Source organism: Tamandua tetradactyla, chromosome 10 (assembly GCF_023851605.1).
Source record: "Tamandua tetradactyla isolate mTamTet1 chromosome 10, mTamTet1.pri, whole genome shotgun sequence".
Taxonomy (NCBI): domain Eukaryota; kingdom Metazoa; phylum Chordata; class Mammalia; order Pilosa; family Myrmecophagidae; genus Tamandua; species Tamandua tetradactyla.
The window spans coordinates 17199240-17220185 of NC_135336.1; the positions used below are offsets into that span (position 1 = coordinate 17199240).

The 20946-nt window shown below is 39.1% G+C and overlaps 1 pseudogene; it reads left to right on the plus strand.

Annotated features, from left to right (window-relative positions):
• The first annotated feature begins 8552 nt into the window (after positions 1-8552).
• Positions 8553-14788, plus strand: LOC143648256 (trifunctional purine biosynthetic protein adenosine-3 pseudogene; annotated as a pseudogene).
• The last annotated feature ends 6158 nt before the right edge of the window (positions 14789-20946 follow it).

A 20946-nucleotide genomic window follows, 5' to 3' on the forward strand; every position in this document is an offset into this window, starting at 1 on the left:
CAGCAGTCCCTTCCAACATGAGAAAGCTAGAATGAGCATAGCCCAAATACCCCTAAAGAGTGGGATAGAAAGATCAAAAGTGATGGTGGAGTTGTACAGAGAAGGTAGGGTTTAGCAAATTAGTGTGATTTCTGAATCATATCAATACTTTTAGTCTCCAATATCTTAGAGCAGCTAGATGTAAAAACCTAAAATGTGGAATTGTAACCCATACCAAACTCTGAAGTCTGTTCTACAACTAATTGTGATGTCCTTTGAAATTTATTGCTTTTTTTATATATTATTTTTTACAAAAAAAAGTCTATTGATGATAAATGCACAGTTATATGATAATATTGTGAGCCATTCATTGTACCCTTTGGACAATTGCATGGTGTGTGAATATATAATATATATCAATAAAAAAAAATCAAAGGAGAAGGTGGAGTTATAAAAGAGAAGATAGAATTTAACAAATGAGTATGACTTCTCAATCATTATATTGATATATCTTATATTTTCCAATATCTTGGAGCAGCCCGAAGGAAAAACCGAAAATTGTGGAACTGTAACCCATATCAAACTCTGAAATCTGTTCTATAACTAATTGTTGTGGTATGCTTTTAAATTTATTGCTTTTTTTATCTTTTTTGTTATTTATTCTTTTTATATTATTTTTTAATTTTTTTATTGTGAAATATAATATTTATACAAAAACAATAAATTTCCGAGTACATTTTAACGAGTAGTTATAGAACAGATTTTAAAGTTTGGTATGCGTTACAGTTCCATGATTTTTCATTATGAATTCGAGCTGCTCCAAGACACTAGAGACCAACAGAAATATATTCAGCAGTCATACCCATTTGTTAAATCCTAACTTCTCTGTTATACCCTTCCTTCTCTTTAAATAACATATATACGTAAAAGCAATAAATTTCAAAGTACATTACAACAAGTATTTGTAGAACAGATTTCAGAGTTTGATATGGGTTGCAAATCCATGATTTTAGGTTTTTATTTCTAGCTATTCTAAGGTACTGGAGGATAAAATATCAGTATAATGGTTCATCATTCATATTCATTTGTTAAACCCGACCTTCTCTGTATAATTCCACCATAACCTTTTGATCTTTCTCCCATTCTTTAGGGTTATTTGAGCTATGCCCATTCTAACTTATTCATTTGGAAGGGTCTGTTAATAATATGGGTAGGGAAATGGAACTAATTGATGGTCTGGAAGGGCTGGACCCTCTGCATTTCAGGGCTTATCTGGTCCAGGGACCTATATGGATGTGGTAGGTTTTGGAGAGTTACCCTAGTGCATGGAACCTTTGTAGAATCTTATATAATGCCCTAAGTATTCTTTAGGATTGGCAGGAATGGTTTTCGTTGGGGTTTGGCAAGTTATGATACGTGGCAATGTCTAACTGAAGCATGCATAAGAGTGACCTCCAGTAGAGCCTCTTGACTCTATTTGAACTCTCTCAGCCACTGATACCTTATTTTTTACACTTCTTTCCCCCCTTTTGGTCAAAATAGCACAGTGCTCATCCTTGAGAGTTATCTCCCACACCACCAGGGAGACTTTCATCCCTGAATGTCATGTCCTACATAGAGGGGAGGGCAGTGGTTTCACTTGCAGAGTTGGGCTTAGAGAGAAAAAGGCCACATTTGAGCAACAAAAGAGGTCTTCCAGGGGTGACTTTTAGGCATATCTATAGGTAGGCTAAGCTTCTCCACTCTCTACATAAGCTTCACAAGACCAAGCCTCAGGATCAAGGGCTTGGCCTGTTGACTTGAGTGTCCCTAATGTTTGGCACAGTATCCAGTGTTTCCCCAGTGGTAAAGTTTAACTTTTCCATAATTTTTCTCCTATCCCTCAAGGGACATTACCAATACTTTTTGATTATCTGCTTAATATACTCTGGGAGTATCCAGGCCTTACATTAAGCTATACAGGATTTATATATTATTTTTCACAATAAAAAGAAAAACATTAAGAAAATGGAAGGGCAAGCCACAGACTAGGAGAAAACACAAGATAAATCTTGTAAAGGACTTTTATCCAGAATGTATTAAGATACTCTTACAACTCAATAAGAAGACAATAGATAAATTCTGTGATCTTTTTCATGATTGTGGTGCTGGTTACATGATTGAAAACATTTATTAAGACTCATTAAATTATAGTTTTTTAATTAGTGAATTGTATTTCAATAAAACTGATGTTAAAAAAAAAGCTTGCTTGCTATAAAAATGTATTTCAAGACAAGACTCTTAGTTCTCTTTCCAAACCTATTTACTACCCAAAGCTCCTCTTACATAGAAAGTTTGCACTTTCACTGCCATTAATGTTTGTCTTGATTTGCTTTCTTTCATCACTATTAATTTTACATTTAAAATAAGGACTTTCCCCCCATATATTTTGTGACTTGAGTTGATACTTTTTCCATCTTTTCTCTTTCTAGTTTAAAAGTTTTGATATTAAAAATAAACAATATAAAATGTTGAACTAAAACATTTTGATTGATTGTTCAGCAGACACAGGTACCCCACAGCCAACAGAATCACTCAACATAAGTGTCGATCAACCTCTCCCCAATGTACTGCCGTAGTAAGTTCTCCACTCAGAAGCAGTAGTGACTGAATTTAACTTCCATTTAGAGTACATTTGGTCTGGAAAAAAACATAAAATCTAAAAATGTTTAAAAATAAATACGGAGCCGGCCCGCCCACCCTCCTCTCCCCTCTTCGTCCGCCTGCTCCGCGCTCTCCAACCACCACCGTGCCCTCTTCCGCCTTCACTGGCTCCTCCACCACCGACCTCGACAGCCTTGCCACCCTCACCTTTCCTCCTCCAGAACAGCTACTGGGGGAGTGGAGACAATACAGAGCAGCTCCCGGAGCCACGACGGAGATCAAAGGGACAGCGTACCCCATCCTGGAACGGCTGACTGTCTGGGAGAATCAGCTCCGGTGAGATCACCGAGGGGCGCGGGCTTTCCCGGGCGGGACAGCAAGCGTCCGGAGTCCCTCCCTTCCTCCTTCCCAGGCCAGCTGGCAGAATTGGGCAGGCGGTCCCCTTGGGCCGCGGCGGCTGCTGCCCCCACCACGCGTGGCCCCCCAGACCAACTGAGAGAGTTGGGTCGGAAATCCCCAGACTGCGGAGAACGGTGACCGGGGGTCCCTTCCAAACACATGACTCCCTGGTCCGGCTGGGAACAGTGCACTCTACCGGGCTGCGACAGCTGGCGCCCTCCCGCCACGCTTGGCGCCCCGGGCCCACTAGGAAATTCGGTCGGGCGCTCTCCCGTGCTGCGGCAGCCGGCGACCCTCCCCGTGTTCGGACCCCCGGGCCGGCTGGCACTCTTCCAAGACGTTTTGGCTGCCGAACCTCCCCTACGGCGAGAGTTTTCCAGAGTTAAAGGACCCACAGCAACTTTCACGGTGGAACCCGTAGACAAACGGGTGCCACGAGCGCGACCTACTGGGTAGGATAAGAAAAACAGAACCAAGAGATTTCACAGAAAAATCTTTCAACCTGTGGGGTCCAACACCCAGGAAAATCTGACTAAATGCCCAGACTCCAGCAGAAGATAACGGATCATGCTCAGAAAATTGAAAATATGGCCCAGTCAAAGGAACAAACCAATAGTTCAAATGAGACACAGGAGCTGAAACACCTAATGCTGAATATACGAACAGAAATGGAAAACCTCTTCAAAAACGAAATCGATAAATTGAGGGAGGACATGAAGAAGACATGGGCTGATCAAAAAGAAGAAATAGAAAAACTGAAAAAAGCAAATCACAGAGCTTATGGAAGTGAAGGAAAAAGTAGAAAAGATGGAAAAAACAATGGATACCTACAATGATAGATTTAAAGAGACAGAAGATAGAATTAGTGATTTGGAGGATGGAACATCTGAATTCCAAAAAGAAACAGAAACTATCCGGAAAAGAATGGAAAAATTTGAACAGGGTATCAGGGAACTCAAGAACAATGTGAACCGCACAAATATACGTGTTGTGGGTGTCCCAGAAGGAGAAGAGAAGGGAAAAGGAGGAGAAAAACTAATGGAAGAAATTATCACTGAAAATTTCCCAACTCTTATGAAAGACCTAAAATTACAGATCCAAGAAGTGCAGCGCACCCCAAAGAGATTAGACACAAATAGGCGTTCCCCAAGACACTTACTAGTTAGAATGTCAGAGGTCAAAGAGAAAGAGAGGATCTTGAAAGCAGCGATGGAGAAGCACTCCATCACCATACAAGGGAAACCCAATAAGACTATGTGTAGATTTCTCAGCAGAAACCATGGAAGCTAGAAGACAGTGGGATGATATATTTAAGTTACTAAAAGAGAAAAACTGCCAACCAAGACTCCTATATCCAGCAAAATTGTCCTTCAAAAATGAGGGAGAAATTAAAAAATTCTCAGACAAAAAGTCACTGAGAGAATTTGTGACCAAGAGACCAGCTCTGCAAGAAATACTAAAGGGAGCACTAGAGTCAGATACAAAAAGACAGAAGAGAGAGGCATGGAGAAGAGTGTAGAAAGAAGGAAAGTCAGATATGATATATATAATACAAAAGGCAAAATGGTAGAGGAAAGTATTATCCAAACAGTAATAACTCTAAATGTTAATGGACTGAACTCCCCAATTAAAAGACATAGACTGGCAGAATGGATTAAAAAACAGGATCCTTCTATATGCTGTCTACAGGAAACACATCTTAGACCCAAAGATACAAATAGGTTGAAAGTGAAAGGTTGGGAAAAGATATTTCATGCAAATAACAACCAGAAAAGAGCAGGAGTGGCTACACTAATATACAACAAATTAGACTTCAAATGTAAAGCAGTTAAAAGAGACAAAGAAGGACACTATATACTAATAAAAGGAACAATTAAACAAGAAGGCATGACAATCATAAATATTTACGCACCGAACCAGAATGCCCCAAAATACGTGAGGAATACACTGCAAACACTGGAAAGGGAAATAGACACATATACCATAATAGTTGGAGACTTCAATTCACCACTCTCATCAATGGACAGAACATCTAGACAGAGGATCAATAAAGAAATAGAGAATCTGAATATTACTATAAATGAGCTAGACTTAACAGACATTTATAGGACATTACATCCCACAACAGCAGGATACACCTTTTTTTCAAGTGCTCATGGATCATTCTCAAAGATAGACCATATGCTGGGTCACAAAGCAAGTCTTAACAAATTTAAAAATATTGAAATCATACACAACACTTTCTCGGATCATAAAGGAATGAAGTTGGAAATCAATAATAGGCGGAGTGCCAGAAAATTCACAAATAAATGGAGGCTCAACAACACACTCTTGAGCAACAAGTGGGTCAAAGAAGAAATTGCAAAAGAAATTAGTAAATACCTAGAGGCGAATGAAAATGAAAACACAACATATCAAAACTTATGGGACGCAGCAAAGGCAGTGCTAAGAGGGAAATTTATTGCCCTAAATGCCTTTATCAGAAAAGAAGAAAAGGCAAAAATGCAGGAATTAACTGTCCACTTGGAAGAACTGGAGAAAGAACAGCAAACTAATCCCAAAGCAAGCAAAAGGAAAGAAATAACAAAGATTAGAGCAGAAATAAATGAAATTGAAAACATGAAAACAATAGAGAAAATCAATAAGACCAGAAGTTGGTTCTATGAGAAAATCAACAAGATTGATGGGCCCTTAGCAAGATTGACAAAAAGAAGAAGAGAGAGGATGCAAATAAATAAGATTAGAAATGAAAGAGGAGACATAACTACTGACCTCACAGAAATAAAGGAGGTAATAACAGGATACTATGAACAACTTTACGCTAATAAATACAACAATTTAGAAGAAATGGACAGGTTCCTGGAAAGACATGAACAACCAACTTTGACTCAAGAAGACATAGACGACCTCAACAAACCAATCACAAGTAAAGAGATTGAATTAGTTATTCAAAAGCTCCCTAAAAAGAAAAGTCCAGGACCAGACGGCTTCACATGTGAATTCTATCAAACATTCCAGAAAGAATTAGTACCTACTCTCCTCAAACTGTTCAACATAATCGAAGTGGAGGGAAAACTACCTAATTCATTCTATGAAGCCAACATCACCCTCATACCAAAACCAGGCAAAGATATTACAAAAAAAGAAAACTACAGACCAATCTCTCTAATGAATACAGAAGCAAAAATTCTCAATAAAATTCTAGCAAATCGTATCCAACAACACATTAAAAGAATTATACATCATGACCAAGTAGGATTCATCCCAGGTATGCAAGGATGGTTCAACATAAGAAAATCAATGAATGTAATACACCATATCAACAAATCAAAGTAGAAAAATCACATGATCATCTCAATTGATGCAGAGAAGGCATTTGACAAGATTCAACATCCTTTCCTGTGGAAAACACTTCAAAAGATAGGAATACAAGGGAACTTCCTTAAAATGAGAGAGGGAATATATGAAAAACCCACAGCTAATATCATCCTCAATGGGGAAAAATTGAAAACTTTCCCCCTAAGATCAGGAACAAGACAAGGATGTCCATTATCACCACTATTATTCAACATCATGTTGGAGGTTTAGAACCAGAGCAATTAGACAAGAAAAAGAAATACAAGGCATCAAAATTGGAAAGGAAGAAGTAAAACTATCACTGTTTGCAGACGATATGATACTATACGTAGAAAACCCAGAAAAATCCACAACAAAATTACTAGAGCTAATAAATGAGTACAGCAAAGTAGCAGGCTACAAGATCAACATTCAAAAATCTGTAGCTTTTCTATACACTAGTAATGAACAAGCTGAGGCGGAAATCAAGAAACGAATCCCATTTACAATCGCAACTAAAAGAATAAAATACCTAGGAATAAATTTCACCAAAGAGACAAAAAACCTATATAAAGAAAACTACAAAAAAACTGCTAAAAGAAATCACAGAAGACCTAAATAGATGGAAGGGCATACCGTGTTCATGGATTGGAAGACTAAATATAGTCAAGATGTCAATCCTACCTAAATTGATTTACAGATTCAATGCAATACCAATCAAAATCCCAACAACTTATTTTTCAGAAATAGAAAAACCAATAAGCAAATTTATCTGGAAGGGCAGGGTGCCCCGAATTGCTAAAAACATCTTGAGGAAAAAAAACGAAGCTGGAGGTCTCGCGCTGCCTGACTTTAAGGCATATTATGAAGCCACAGTGGTCAAAACAGCATGGTATTGGCATAAAGATAGATATATCGACCAATGGAATCGAATAGAATGCTCAGATATAGACCCTCTCATCTATGGACATTTGATCTTTGATAAGGCAGTCAAGCCAACTCACCTGGGACAGAACAGTCTCTTCAATAAATGGTGCCTAGAGTACTGGATATCCATATGCAAAAGAATGAAAGAAGACCCATCTCTCACACCCTACACAAAAGTTAACTCAAAATGGATCAAAGATCTAAACATTAGGTCTAAGACCATAAAACAGTTAGAGGAAAATGTTGGGAGATATCTTATGGATCTTACCACTGGAGGCGGTTTTATGGACCTTAAACCTAAAGCAAGAACACTGAAGAAGGAAATAAATAAATGGGAGCTCCTCAAAATTAAACACTTTTGTGCATCAAAGAACTTCATCAAGAAAGTAGAAAGACAGCCTACACAATGGGAGACAATATTTGGAAACGACATATCAGATAAAGGTCTAGTATCCAGAATTTATAAAGAGATTGTTCAACTCAACAACAAAAAGACAGCCAACCCAATTACAAAATGGGAAAAAGACTTAAACAGACACCTACCAGAAGACGAAATACGGATGGCCAAGAGGCACATGAAGAGATGCTCAATGTCCCTGGCCATTAGAGAAATGCAAATCAAAACCACAATGAGATATCATCTCACACCCACCAGAATGGCCATTATCAACAAAACAGAAAATGACAAGTGCTGGAGAGGATGCGGAGAAAGAGGCACACTTATCCACTGTTGGTGGGAATGTCAAAGGGTGCAACCACTGTGGAAGGCAGTTTGTCGGTTCCTCAAAAAGCTGAATATAGAATTGCCATACGACCCAGCAATACCATTGCTAGGTATCTACTCAAAGGACCTAAGGGCAAAGACACAAACGGACATTTGCACACCAATGTTTATAGCAGCGTTATTTACAATTGCAAAGAGATGGAAACAGCCAAAATCTCCATCAACAGAAGAGTGGCTAAACAAACTGTGGTATATACATACGATGGAATATTATGCAGCTTTAAGACAAGATAAACTTATGAACCATGTAATAACATGGATGGACCTAGAGAATATTATGCTGAGTGAATCCAGCCAAAAACTAAAGGACAAATACTGTATGGTCCCACTGATGTGAACGGACATTCGAGAATAAACTTGAAATATGTCATTGGTAACAGAGTCCAGCAGGAGGTAGAAACAGGGTAAGACAATGGGTAATTGAAGCTGAAGGGATACAGACTGTGCAACAGGACTAGATACAAAAACTCAAAAATGGGTGCGAGGCGGCAGCGCGGGACGTTTTTGTGTCGATAACCATGTCAGCCCGTGTGCTGATAATTGGCAGTGGAGGAAGGGAACATACACTGGCCTGGAAACTTGCACAGTCTCACCACGTCAAGCAAGTGTTGGTCGCCCCAGGAAATGCAGGCACTTCGTGCTCTGGAAAGATTTCAAATACTGATATCTCAATCAGCGATCATACTACCCTTGCTCAGTTCTGCAAAGAGGAAAAAATTGAATTTGTAGTTGTTGGACCAGAGGCACCACTGGCTGCTGGAATTGTTGGGAACCTGACAACTGCGGGAGTGCGTTGCTTTGGCCCCACAGCAGAAGCTGCTCAGTTAGAGTCCAGCAAAAGGTTTGCCAAAGAGTTTATGGACCAACATGGAATCCCAACTGCAAAATGGAGAGCATTCACCAAACCTGAGGAGGCCCACAGCTTCATTATGAGTGTGGACTTCCCTGCTTTGGTTGTGAAAGCCAGTGGTCTAGCAGCTGGGAAAGGGGTGATTGTCACAAATAGCAAAGAAGAGGCCTGCAAAGCTGTACAGGAGGTTATGCAAGATAAAGCTTTTGGAACTGCTGGAGAAACTATTGTCATTGAAGAGCTTCTTGAAGGAGAAGAAGTATCTTGTCTGTGTTTCACCGATGGAAGGACTGTGGCCCCCATGCCCCCAGCGCAGGACCATAAGCGACTGCTGGAGGGAGATCATGGCCCCAATACAGGGGGCATGGGAGCCTATTGTCCAGCCCCTCAGGTTTCTAAGGATATGTTACTAAAAATTAAAACTACCATTCTTCAGAGGACAGTGGACGGCATGCAGAAGGAGGGTACTCCTTACACAGGTGTTTTGTATGCTGGTATAATGCTGACAAAGGATGGCCCAAAAGTTCTGGAATTTAATTGCCGATTTGGTGATCCAGAATGCCAAGTAATCCTCCCACTTCTTAAAAGTGATCTTTATGAAGTGATTCAGTCTACTTTAGATGGTCTGCTCTGCACATGTCTGCCCATTTGGCTTGAAAACCGCGCTGCCATAACTGTTGTCATGGCAAGTAAAGGTTATCCTGGAGACTACGCCAAGGGAGTGGAGATAACAGGGTTTCCTGAGGCTCAAACTTTTGGTCTGGAAGTGTTCCAAGCAGGCACTGCCCTGAAAGATGGCAAAGTGGTAACCAACGGGGGTAGAGTCCTTGCAGTGACAGCCATACGGGAAAATCTCCTATCAGCCCTTGAAGAAGCCAAGAAAGGACTAGCTGCTATAAAGTTTGAGGGAGCCGTTTATAGGAAAGACATTGGCTATCGTGCCATAGCTTTCCTCCAGCAGGCCAGGGGCCTAACTTACAAGGAATCTGGGGTAGATATTGCTGCTGGAAATATGCTGGTCCAGAAAATTAAGCCTTTAGCAAAAGCCACCTCCAGACCAGGCTGTAAAGTTGATCTTGGAGGTTTTGCTGGTCTTTTTGACTTGAAAGCAGCTGGTTTCAAAGATCCTCTTCTGGCATCTGGAACAGATGGTGTTGGAACTAAACTGAAGATTGCCCAGCTGTGCAATAAACATGATACCATTGGTCAAGATTTGGTTGCAATGTGTGTAAATGATATTCTGGCGCAAGGAGCAGAACCTCTTTTTTTCCTCGATTACTTTTCATGTGGAAAACTTGACCTCAATACAACTGAAGCCGTTATCACTGGTATCGCTAAAGCTTGTGGAAAAGCTGGCTGTGCTCTTCTTGGAGGTGAAACTGCCGAAATGCCTGACATGTATCCGCTTGGAGAGTATGACCTCGCTGGTTTTGCTGTTGGTGCAATGGAGCGGGATCAGAAACTTCCTCACTTGGAAAGAATTGCTGAAGGGGATGTGGTGATTGGAATAGCTTCTTCAGGTCTCCACAGCAATGGATTTAGCCTTGTGAGGAAAATTGTGGCACAGTCTTCCCTCCAGTACTGCTCTCCAGCGCCTGGTGGTTATGGTAACCAGACATTAGGGGAATTACTTCTAACACCAACCAGAATCTACAGCCAAACACTGTTACCTGTCCTACGTTCAGGACATGTCAAGGCCTTTGCCCACATTACTGGAGGAGGATTGCTAGAAAACATCCCCAGAGTCCTCCCTCAGAAGTTCGGGGTGGATTTAGATGCCCGGACCTGGAGGATCCCTGGGATTTTCTCATGGTTACAGCACGAAGGACACCTTTCTGAAGAAGAGATGGCCAGAACATTTAACTGTGGGATCGGGGCTGCCCTTGTGGTACCAAAGGATCGGATGGAGCAGATTCTAAGGGATATTCAGCAGCAAAAGGAAGAAGCTTGGGTGATTGGTAGTGTGGTTACATGTCCTGCAGGCTCCCCTCGTGTGAAAGTCAAGCATCTAATTGAAACCATGCAGATAAATGGGTCAGTGTTGGAGAATGGCTCCTTGAAAAATCATTTCTCTGTCCAGCCAAAAAAGGCAAAAGTTGCTGTCTTAATATCTGGAACAGGATCAAATCTCCAGGCACTCATAGACAGTACTCATGAACCAAATAGCTCTGCACACATTGTTTTGGTTATCTCCAACAAAGCCGCAGTAGCTGGGTTAGATAAAGCAGAAAGAGCTGGTATTCCCACCAAAGTAATTGATCATAAATTATATAAAAATCGTGTCGATTTTGACAGTGCAATTGACCAGATCCTTGAAGAGTTCTCCACAGACATAGTTTGTCTTGCAGGATTCATGAGAATTTTGTCAAGCCCCTTTGTCAGAAAATGGAACGGGAAAATGCTCAACATCCACCCATCTTTGCTGCCTTCTTTTAAGGGTTCAAATGCCCATGAGCAAGCCCTGAAAGCTGGAGTCACAGTCACTGGGTGTACTGTACACTTTGTAACTGAAGATGTAGATGCTGGACAAATTATTTTACAAGAAGCTGTTCCAGTGAAGAGGGGTGACACTGTTGAGATTCTGTCTGAAAGAGTAAAATTAGTAGAACATAAAATATTTCCTGCAGCCCTGCAACTGGTGGCCAGTGGAACAGTGTGGCTTGGAGAAAATGGCAAGATCTGTTGGATCAAAGAAGAATAATGCCACTTAATTCAGAAATAGGGCCATATTTGAAAGAGTTATAGCTATTTGTACAGTGGCTTTTTACCATGGACACAGCCCAAAAGAAAAACTGCTAATAGAGGACCTCACCCTTAACTCTTTGGCCATTAATTTTATGAACAGAGATTCATTTAAAAAGGGACTAACTAGCACAGCACAAGCAGCAGTGGTTAAGAAACCTGTCAACTTCATAGCCTGTACCACCTAGCAGAAACAATGCCTAAGACATACATTTATCTTGTCTTGGTCCTTCAGGTTTTACCTATTTAGGACCTTCTTGTTCACAGTCAAGTTAGTCATGCAGAATTCCTTTCACTATTGGTCAATGTGATATCAAAATTCTTACTTTTTTATCCTCCTTTTATGATCAATATCACCTGCACTTTTACAAGTTCTATAAGTCTCATAAGCTAATGTCTCTCCCCATATTGTGTATCTGCTGGTTTGAATTGAAACTTTTCAGGTTATCTTCATCATCTTGGTGTCATTCTGAAGCAGGTTCTTTGTGCTTTAAGATATCATTAAACATACCACTATCTAGATTTTAGAGTCACAGTCACTCCAAGGATTTTAAATATCCATACTTTTATAAATCACAAATGGCTGAAGGGAGTATTTGGTAACTCCTAGCTTCAGACCTAGGACTTTAGACACATATCTTCTGTCTCTGTTTCCTCATCTACTGAAGTGTGGATGATAAAGAATTCCTATCATACAGTTGCTTGGAGAGTACATGTAAAGTGCTAAGTAAGAGCAATGCTTGGCACAGAGTAGGCACTCAAAAGTTAGCTTTTATTTCCCAGTTCCTCCCAACAAATTCATCCTGAGCATAACATCCATAATGGTGATACATGTGATATTGGAAGTGTCTCCTAGGTACCATTTGGGAAGCATTAGGACAAGTGGAAGACAATCTACCCAGATTTTAAGGATTTAGAATCTGGTATGTTTAAGGGATTCTAGGTAGTTTGGTATGAGTTCACTTTTTAAAAAGTCAATGGGGTCAGGTCATGGATGTTGATAAGTACCTAGGGTGTTCTTCTCCTGGCCAGGAGTACCAAACATAAGGCACTGGTGCTGATACTCATCTGAGTACATGTACATGGTGTTGTCCCTAGGATACCAAACTTAAAACTGCATTTCCCTGCTACCACAGTAGTCATTCAAGGGGTAGCTACCTGACCCAAAGGCACTTCTCCCTCTCACTAGTCACTACCCCCTACCAGTGGATTAGAAGTAGTAAAGGAAGGTCTGATGTGAGGGTATCACTAAGTGGTTTTCAGTCTACACTCCCTGGTGTTCACCATTCCCACTGCCAGGCAGAGGAACCCAATAAAACCATGTTTAATGAATAACAGGGCTCAGGAGCTCCAAGTAGAAGGGGAAAGGACTGATGGTGCTCAACACAGGATTAGGACTGAGAACATCCAACTGTATGTTTTATAAATTCTCCATGTCTGTTTATACCTTTGTTCAATCCTCTGTCATTGATTGCTAGTGAACTTGAGAATCACTGTGCTCATTTTGTCTTTGGGAGTCCCCAGGGAGATGGAGTCCTAATGTCTCAAGCTTTGCTAGGGAGAAGGAAACGTCCTTGGGACTCCATGTCCCTGGGGACTTCCAGGGATGAAATGAACACAGTGATTTTTAAGTTTACTAGTAATCAATGTTTCCTTCTCCCTAGCCAAGCTTGAGACAAAAGATTCCAAGCTTGCATGGATAGTGGAAGCTCCAGAACAAACCTGATTCCTGGATCCTGTGCAAGACCACTAAAGTTGTTTTGGGCCTGAAACTATTATCTATCTACAGTATGGGCCTGAATATGATGGGATAAAATTCTGTATGTTAAAAAACATAAAAGGTTCGATTCCCAGTGCCTTCCCATGCAGAAAAAAAAAATATATATATATATACATATAAGGCCCTATGTTGAACATGACTCCCAGGGGTATAAACCTCCCTGGCAACGGACCTGACTCCCAGGGATGATCTGGGAACTGGCATCATGGGATTGAGAAATCTTTCTTGACCAAAAGAGGAAAGAGAGAAATAAAGTCTCAATGGCTGAGAGATTTCAGTCAAGAGGCTATCCTGAAAGTTATTCTTATAGATAGCCCTGTTTAGTTTATGGTGTATTGAAGTGACTAGATGGAAGTTCCTCAAATTGTGGAACTGTGTTCCAGTAGCCTTGATTCTTGAAGAAGACTGTATAACTATATAGCTTTTACAGTGTGACTTTCTGATTATGAAAACCCTGTCTAAAGCTCCTTTTACCTAGGGTATGGACAGATGAGTTAAAGAAAATAAATAAATAATAGGGAGGAGATAATGGGTAAAAAGTGAGTAGATTGAAATACTCTGGGTCAATGAGAGGGAAGGGTAAGGAGTATTGGATGTATGAGTTCTTTTTTTCTTTTTATTTCTTTTTTCTGGACTGATGCAAATGTTCTAAAAATGATCTTGGTGAAGAATACACAACTTGTGATATTGTGAGCCATTAACTGTATAATATTGTGCTGTATATATGTGGATATTTTTCAGTAAAAATATTTAAAAAAGAAAAAAGAAAGACTCACTACAAAATAAGGGAAATTGAACTGCCAAGGGTTTTTAATTTGCAGGGTGGGGTGGGGAGAGACTAGTTGTGGTAGTTAGATTCAGGTGTCAACTTGGCTAGGTGAAGGTGCCTAGTTCTGTTGCTGTGGACTTGAGCCAATGGTACGTGAACCTCAACTATTGGTGATTACATCTGTAGTTGGCTAGGAGGCATGCCTGCTGCATGAATGATGTTTGATTTAATTGGCTGGTGCTTAAATGAGAGACTTGACATAGCACAGCCCAAGCAGCTCAGCATACCTCATCTCAGCACTCTCAGCCCAGGCCTTTGGAGATGCAGAAAGAAATCACCCCGGGGAAAGTTGTTGGAGCCCAGAGTCCTGGAAAGAAGGCCAGCAGATATCACCCTGTGCCTTCCCATGTAAGAAAGAACCTCAGTTGAAAGTTAGCTGCCTTTCCTCTGAAGAACTAACGAAATAAATCCCCTTTTATTAAAAGATAATCCGTCTCTGTTGCGTTGTGGCAGCTAGCAAACTAGAACACTAGTGAACTCAAAAGTTGTCTTTAATTCATTTCCTTTAGAGTGGTCAAAGGAGAGCCTTGTTCAAAGTTAAATTCTGTAAATGACTCTCTTAAAAGTGTATAATGAGAAATACTGGCTTGTAGTCTTTGAACATGTCAGTGTTATAAAACCCAGAATAAGGCTGAGGAACTTGCAGATTAAAGGAGACATAACATCTAATGAATGCATGATCCTAGATTTGGTCCTAAATCAGAATTCTAGAAGGGACATTCTTGTATCAGTTGGAAGAATTTGAACATCACCTTTATACTAGCTAATCTTGATATTAATGTTAAATTGATATTAAATTTCCTGAATTTGGTATCTGAATTATTTAAGAAAATGTTCTTGGAAGATAAATGCTGAGGTAATTAGGGGTAAAGGATCATGATGTCTGCAACTTACTTTCAAATGATACAGAAAATATATATATATGCTTACATTTTATATATATGTAAATATACACGTGGAAAAATAAAGCAAATGTTGGCAAAATGTTAACAACTAGAAGATCTAGGGTGAAAGTCCATGAACGTTCTTTGTATTATTGCAACTTTTCTGTAGCTTTGAAATTTTTCAGTATTAAAAGTTTTAAATAAAGAAAATGTGAATACTAAAAAAAAAAAACAAAAAAAACTCAAAAATGGACAGCACAATAATACCTAATTGTAAAGTAATCATGTTAAAACACTGAATGAAGGTGCATCTGAGCTATAGGTTTTTGTTTTGTTTTGTTTTGTTTTGATTTTACTATTATTACTTTTATTTTTTTCTCTATATTAACATTTTATATCTTTTTCTGTTGTGTTGCTAGTTCCTCTAAACCAATGCAAATGTACTAAGAAATGATGATCATGCATCTATGTGATGATGTTAAGAATTAATGATTGCATATGTAGAATGGTATGATCTCTAAATGTTGGGTTAATTTCTTTTTTTCCGTTAATTAAAAAAAAAAAAAAAAAGAGAAGGGATAATTGGAGCTGAAGGGATACAGACTGTACAACGGGACTGGATATAAAAACTCAAAAATGGACAGCACAATACTACCCAATTGTAATGCAATTATGTTAAAACACTGAATGAAGCTGCATGTGAGGTATAGGTTTTTTGTTTTTTTTGTTTGTTTGTTTTTTTTCTTTTTCTTTCTATTATTGTTTTAATTCTTATTCTGTTGTCTTTTTATTTCTTTTTCTAAATCGATGCAAATGTACTAAGAAATGATGAATATGCAACTATGTGATGTTATTAAGAATTACTGATTGTACATGTAGATTGGAATGATTTCTAATTGTTTTGTTAATTCTTTTTTTAATTAATAAAAAAAAATCAAAAAAAAAAAAAAAGCACATAAAGAGGGTGGGCCACAGTGGCTCAGCAGGCAGAGTTCTCATCTGCCATGCTGGAAACCTGGGTTCGATTCCCGGTGCCTGCCCATGCCAAAAAAAAAAAAAAAAAAAGCACATGAAGAGATACTCAATTTTCATTGACTATAAGGGAAATGAAGATCAAGACTACAATGAGATACCACCTCACACCTATAAGTATGGCTGCTATTAAACAAACAGGAAACTATAAATGTTGGAGAGGATGTGGAGAAACTGGGACACTTTGCATTGCTGGTGGGAATGTATAATGGTGCAGCCACTATAGAAGACTGTTTGGCGGCTCCTTAGGAAACTAAATATCGAGTTGCTCTATGACCCAGCAATAGCACTTCTTGGTATATACCCAGAAAAGCTGAAAGCAATGACACAAACAGACATTTGCACACCAATGTTCATAGCAGCATTATTCACAATAGCAAAAAGATGGAAACAAACCAAATAACCATCAACAGACAAGTGGATTAACAAATTATGGCATACACATTCGATGGAATATTATGTAGCACTAAGACGAAATGACGTCCTGAAGCACATAACAAGATGGATGAGCCTTGAACACATAATGCTGAGTGAAATAAGCCAGACACAAAAGGATAGATACTGTATGATTCCACTTTTATGACCATGGTAAAGGTGGCTGAAGGATGCACTGGCTGAGAAGTAGATTGGCGAATGATGGTGTATACTTATGAATGAATGTTGTGCTGCTACAAAAAAGAAATGAAGTCTTGAGGCAAGCAATGATGTGAATGAATGTGTGGGACATTTGGTGAAGAAAAATGAGCCAGAAAGTCTCCCTGGAGACGTGAGAGATGACTCCCAGGGATAAATCTGGCCTTGGCACCATGGACTCAACAATTCCACCCTAACCCAAAGGGAGAGAAGAAGTGTAACTAATAAGTATCAGTGACAGAGAGAGTTCAAATAGACTCAAGAGGCTACTCTGGAGGTTGCCCTTACAGAAGCTTCATTTAGACATTGCTGTCTATTTTAATCTGCCAAACCGCAACCAGGACCATTCCAGCCAATCCTAAAGAATTATAGACATATAGATACAAACCAAATTTAAATGATTTGTAACCTTTAAAAAAATGCAGTATATAGTGATCAATGAAAGGCAGTGGTAAGGGGTATAGAAAAAAATAGCTGAAACAAAGGGCAATATATAAGATTCCACAAGGGTTCTATGCATTGGTGTAACTTTCCAGAAACCTACAACCTCCAGATAGGTCCCTGGACCTGATAAGTCCTGAAACCTAGAGGGAACAGAACATCAGATAGTTCCATCTCCCTATCCCATATTAGTGACAGACCCTTCCAACATGAAAAAGTTAGAATGGCCATAGCCCAAACAGCCCTAAAAGAGAGGTATGGAAAGATCAAAGGTGATGGTGGAGTTATACAGAGAACATAGGATTTAACAAGTGAATATGATTGCTGAATCATTAAATTGATAACTCTTTTAGTCTCCAGTATCTTAGAGTAGCTAGAAGTAAAACCTTAAAATTGTGTAGTCATAACCCATGCCAAACTCTGAAATATGTTCTACAACTAATTGTGGTGCTCTGCTTTGAAATTTATAGCTTTTTTGTATATCTGTTATTTTTCACAAAAATAGAAGAAAAACAGTCAATTGTGATGATAAAAAAATATTTAAGCCCTCTAGCCTCCTATATTATGGAGCAGTTAGAAGGAAAAATCTGAAAGGAGCATATGGTAGCCCATGACAAACTCTGGAATCTGTTTTGTAACTACTTGTTGAAGAGTACTTTGAAAATTATTGCTTTTTCCTTTTTTTGCTTTGTATATATGTTATATTATACAATTTTTAAAAGTTAAATAATAAATAGAGGGAAAAAATTAACAGAGAGAAACAAGTGCTAGAGAAGATAACGAGAAAGAGATGTACCTATTCACTCTCAGTAGGGAAACTGAGAAGTGCAGCCCCTCCAGAGGGCAGGGTGGTGGTTTCACAGGCGGCTAGTGGTTCAGTTGCTATATGATCCTGCAACCCCGTTGCTAGGTATGTACCTGAAGAAACTGAATGTGGTGTTTATGGTGGCACATCCACAATGGATGGAGGTGGCCTAAGGGTACCACAACTGAAGGAAGGAAGGGGGAACTGTGGTGTATACATACAATGGACTACTGAGTGACCACAAGAAGAAATGAAGTTGTGAGGCATGCAACTAGGTGAATGGACCTTAAGGGCTGTAAGTTTAATGAAATGTCAGAAACAAAAAGACAAATATTACCATACCTGATTCATGTAGACTAACTATAATATACAAACTCTGTGAATTGAAGTTGAAAGCATGGATTATCAGGTTGGGGGCCTATTGTAAAGGGTCCTAGATTGTAAGCTCTTACAGCAGTCACATACATTCAGGAGTTGTAATTGTTATTTCTAAATTTGGAGATACTGAGCTGTTTATATGTAACCTGGTTGTTCACAGAAACTTTTGGGTATTTATGTGACACCAGAGACTCAGAGTTAGAGCTCAAGCTATGAAAATCAGCATTACCCCATAAAGGAACTGTTTAAAAAGTTGAAACAGGGATCAAACTTCAATTATTGATATGAATGAAGCTGATTTGGATAGGATGAAGTAGATCAGAACATAGGGTAAAGTGTGATATTGTCCATATTTTAAAACTTCAACTTCTGTGTGAGACCAAAGGGAGAGATGTTTATTTGGTAAAAAAAATTATATTTTGGATAGTGCATTACCTATTTTAATTTTTATGGTCAGTTTAGTTGCCCACCATAAGTAATGGAATCTTGAATAGGGTGGGAGATCTTGTTGGTTTGTCTAGGTTAGTGTGATGCCCCATTATATTTGGGCAGTGAATGAATAAGCATTTGCAAGGACCCCTTGCAGGACTGGGGAGAAAGAAGGAAATATTCAATGTCTCCATTTGGAGAATTTCTTATATTCTTACAAGCAGTGGGGACACCCAAATCAATAGGCCGAGCCCTCAGTCTTGGGGTTTGCCCCTGTGAAACTTATTCCTGCAAAGGCTAGGCTAAGCCTACTTAAAATTAGGCCTAAGAGTCACCCCCCAGACAACCTGTTTTATTCCTCAGATGTGGCCTGTCTGTCTAAGATGACTCAGCATGTGAATTCACTGCCCTCCCCCACTACGTGGGCCATGACTCCCACAGGTGCAAGTCTCCCTAGCAATGTGGGACAGAAATCCCAGGATGAGCCAGGACCCAACATCAAGGAAAGCCTTCTTGACCAAAAGGGGGAAGAGAGAAATGAGAAAAAATAAAGTGTCAGTGGCTGAGAGATTACGAACAGAGTTGAGAGGTTATCCTGGAGCTTATTCTTATGCATTATATAGATATCCTTTTTTAGTTTACAGTGTATTAGAGTGGCTAGAGGGAAAATGTAGAGCTGTATTCAGGTAACCAAGTTTCTTGAAGATGATTGTACAATGATACAGCTTTTACAATGTGACTATGTGACTGTGAAAACCCTGTGTCTGATGCTTCTTTTTTCTAGAGTATGGCAGATGAGTAAAAAATATGGATAAAAAATAATTTGGAACTGACCATATTATAACAGATACTTCCAGTGATTTTGATAATGCAACTAAAATTACAAAGCACATGGTTACCAAATTTGAATTGAGTAAAAAGCTTGATGTTATGACCTACAATGACACAGGAAAACTGAGTCCCAAAACTCAATCTGCTATTGAACAAGAAATAAGAATCCTTCTAAGGACTCAGGAAAGTGCAAAACAAGTCTTGAAGACTCATGCAAAAGAGCATAAGAATCTAGCAGAAGCCTTATTAACCTATGAGACTTTAGATGCCAAAGAGATTCAAATTGTTCTTGAGGGGAAGAAATTGGAAGTGAGATGATAACTTTCTAGACATAAATGCATAGCTGGTTTTATGCAAGAATATAAATAGCATTGCAGCAGTCTTCTTATGCAATGCTTCCCCACCCTCCTTGACTTGGTGTAATTCAAGGGTGTGAAATACTTTGTCAATCTGTGGTCACATTTATCTAATTTTGGTTATTCTCATTATAACATCTAGTGCAAATTGGCAGCACATAGCAAATATATTAAAGAAAATAAAGAACGCTCAGGACTGAAAACAGCTTGTTTGAGAAATGTCAATCAGTTATTATGTTAAAAATAAGTAATTTTTATGTGTCATTACTATGTCAAATGTGAATAAAAATTGTGCCTTTAGCTCTGGGAAAGTATTTTTAATTTGCAAACTAAATTAGTTGAGGATTGTCTATCTTTCAATAGTATCACTTGTCTTTGATAAAGAAATGATGCTATTTAGCTGTTGGCACTCCATTTTTCTACATACACATAGGTTGAAACCCAAGTTGCTCTTAATTATGCTTCAGAATGACCATATATAAAAGGTTTTTTTTATTTAAGAAAGAATTGTAGACATATAGATACAAACCAAATTTAAATGATTTGTAACCTTTCAAAAAATGCAGTATATAGTGATCAATGAAAGGAAGTGGTAAGGGGTTGTGTTAGTTAGATTCAGTTGTCAACTTGGCCAGGTGAGCATACCTAGTCTTTGTTGCTGCGGACATAAGCCAATGGTACGTGAACCTCATTTGTTGCTAATTACATCTGCAGTCAGCTAGGAAGCATGTCTGCTGCAATGAGTGACGCTTGACTTAATTGGCTGGTGCTTATATGAGAGAACACAACGTAGCACAGCCTAAGCAGCTCGGCATTCCTCATCTCAGCACTAGCAGCTCAGCCCAGGCCTTTGGAGATGCAGAAAGAAGACACCCTGAGGAAAGTTGT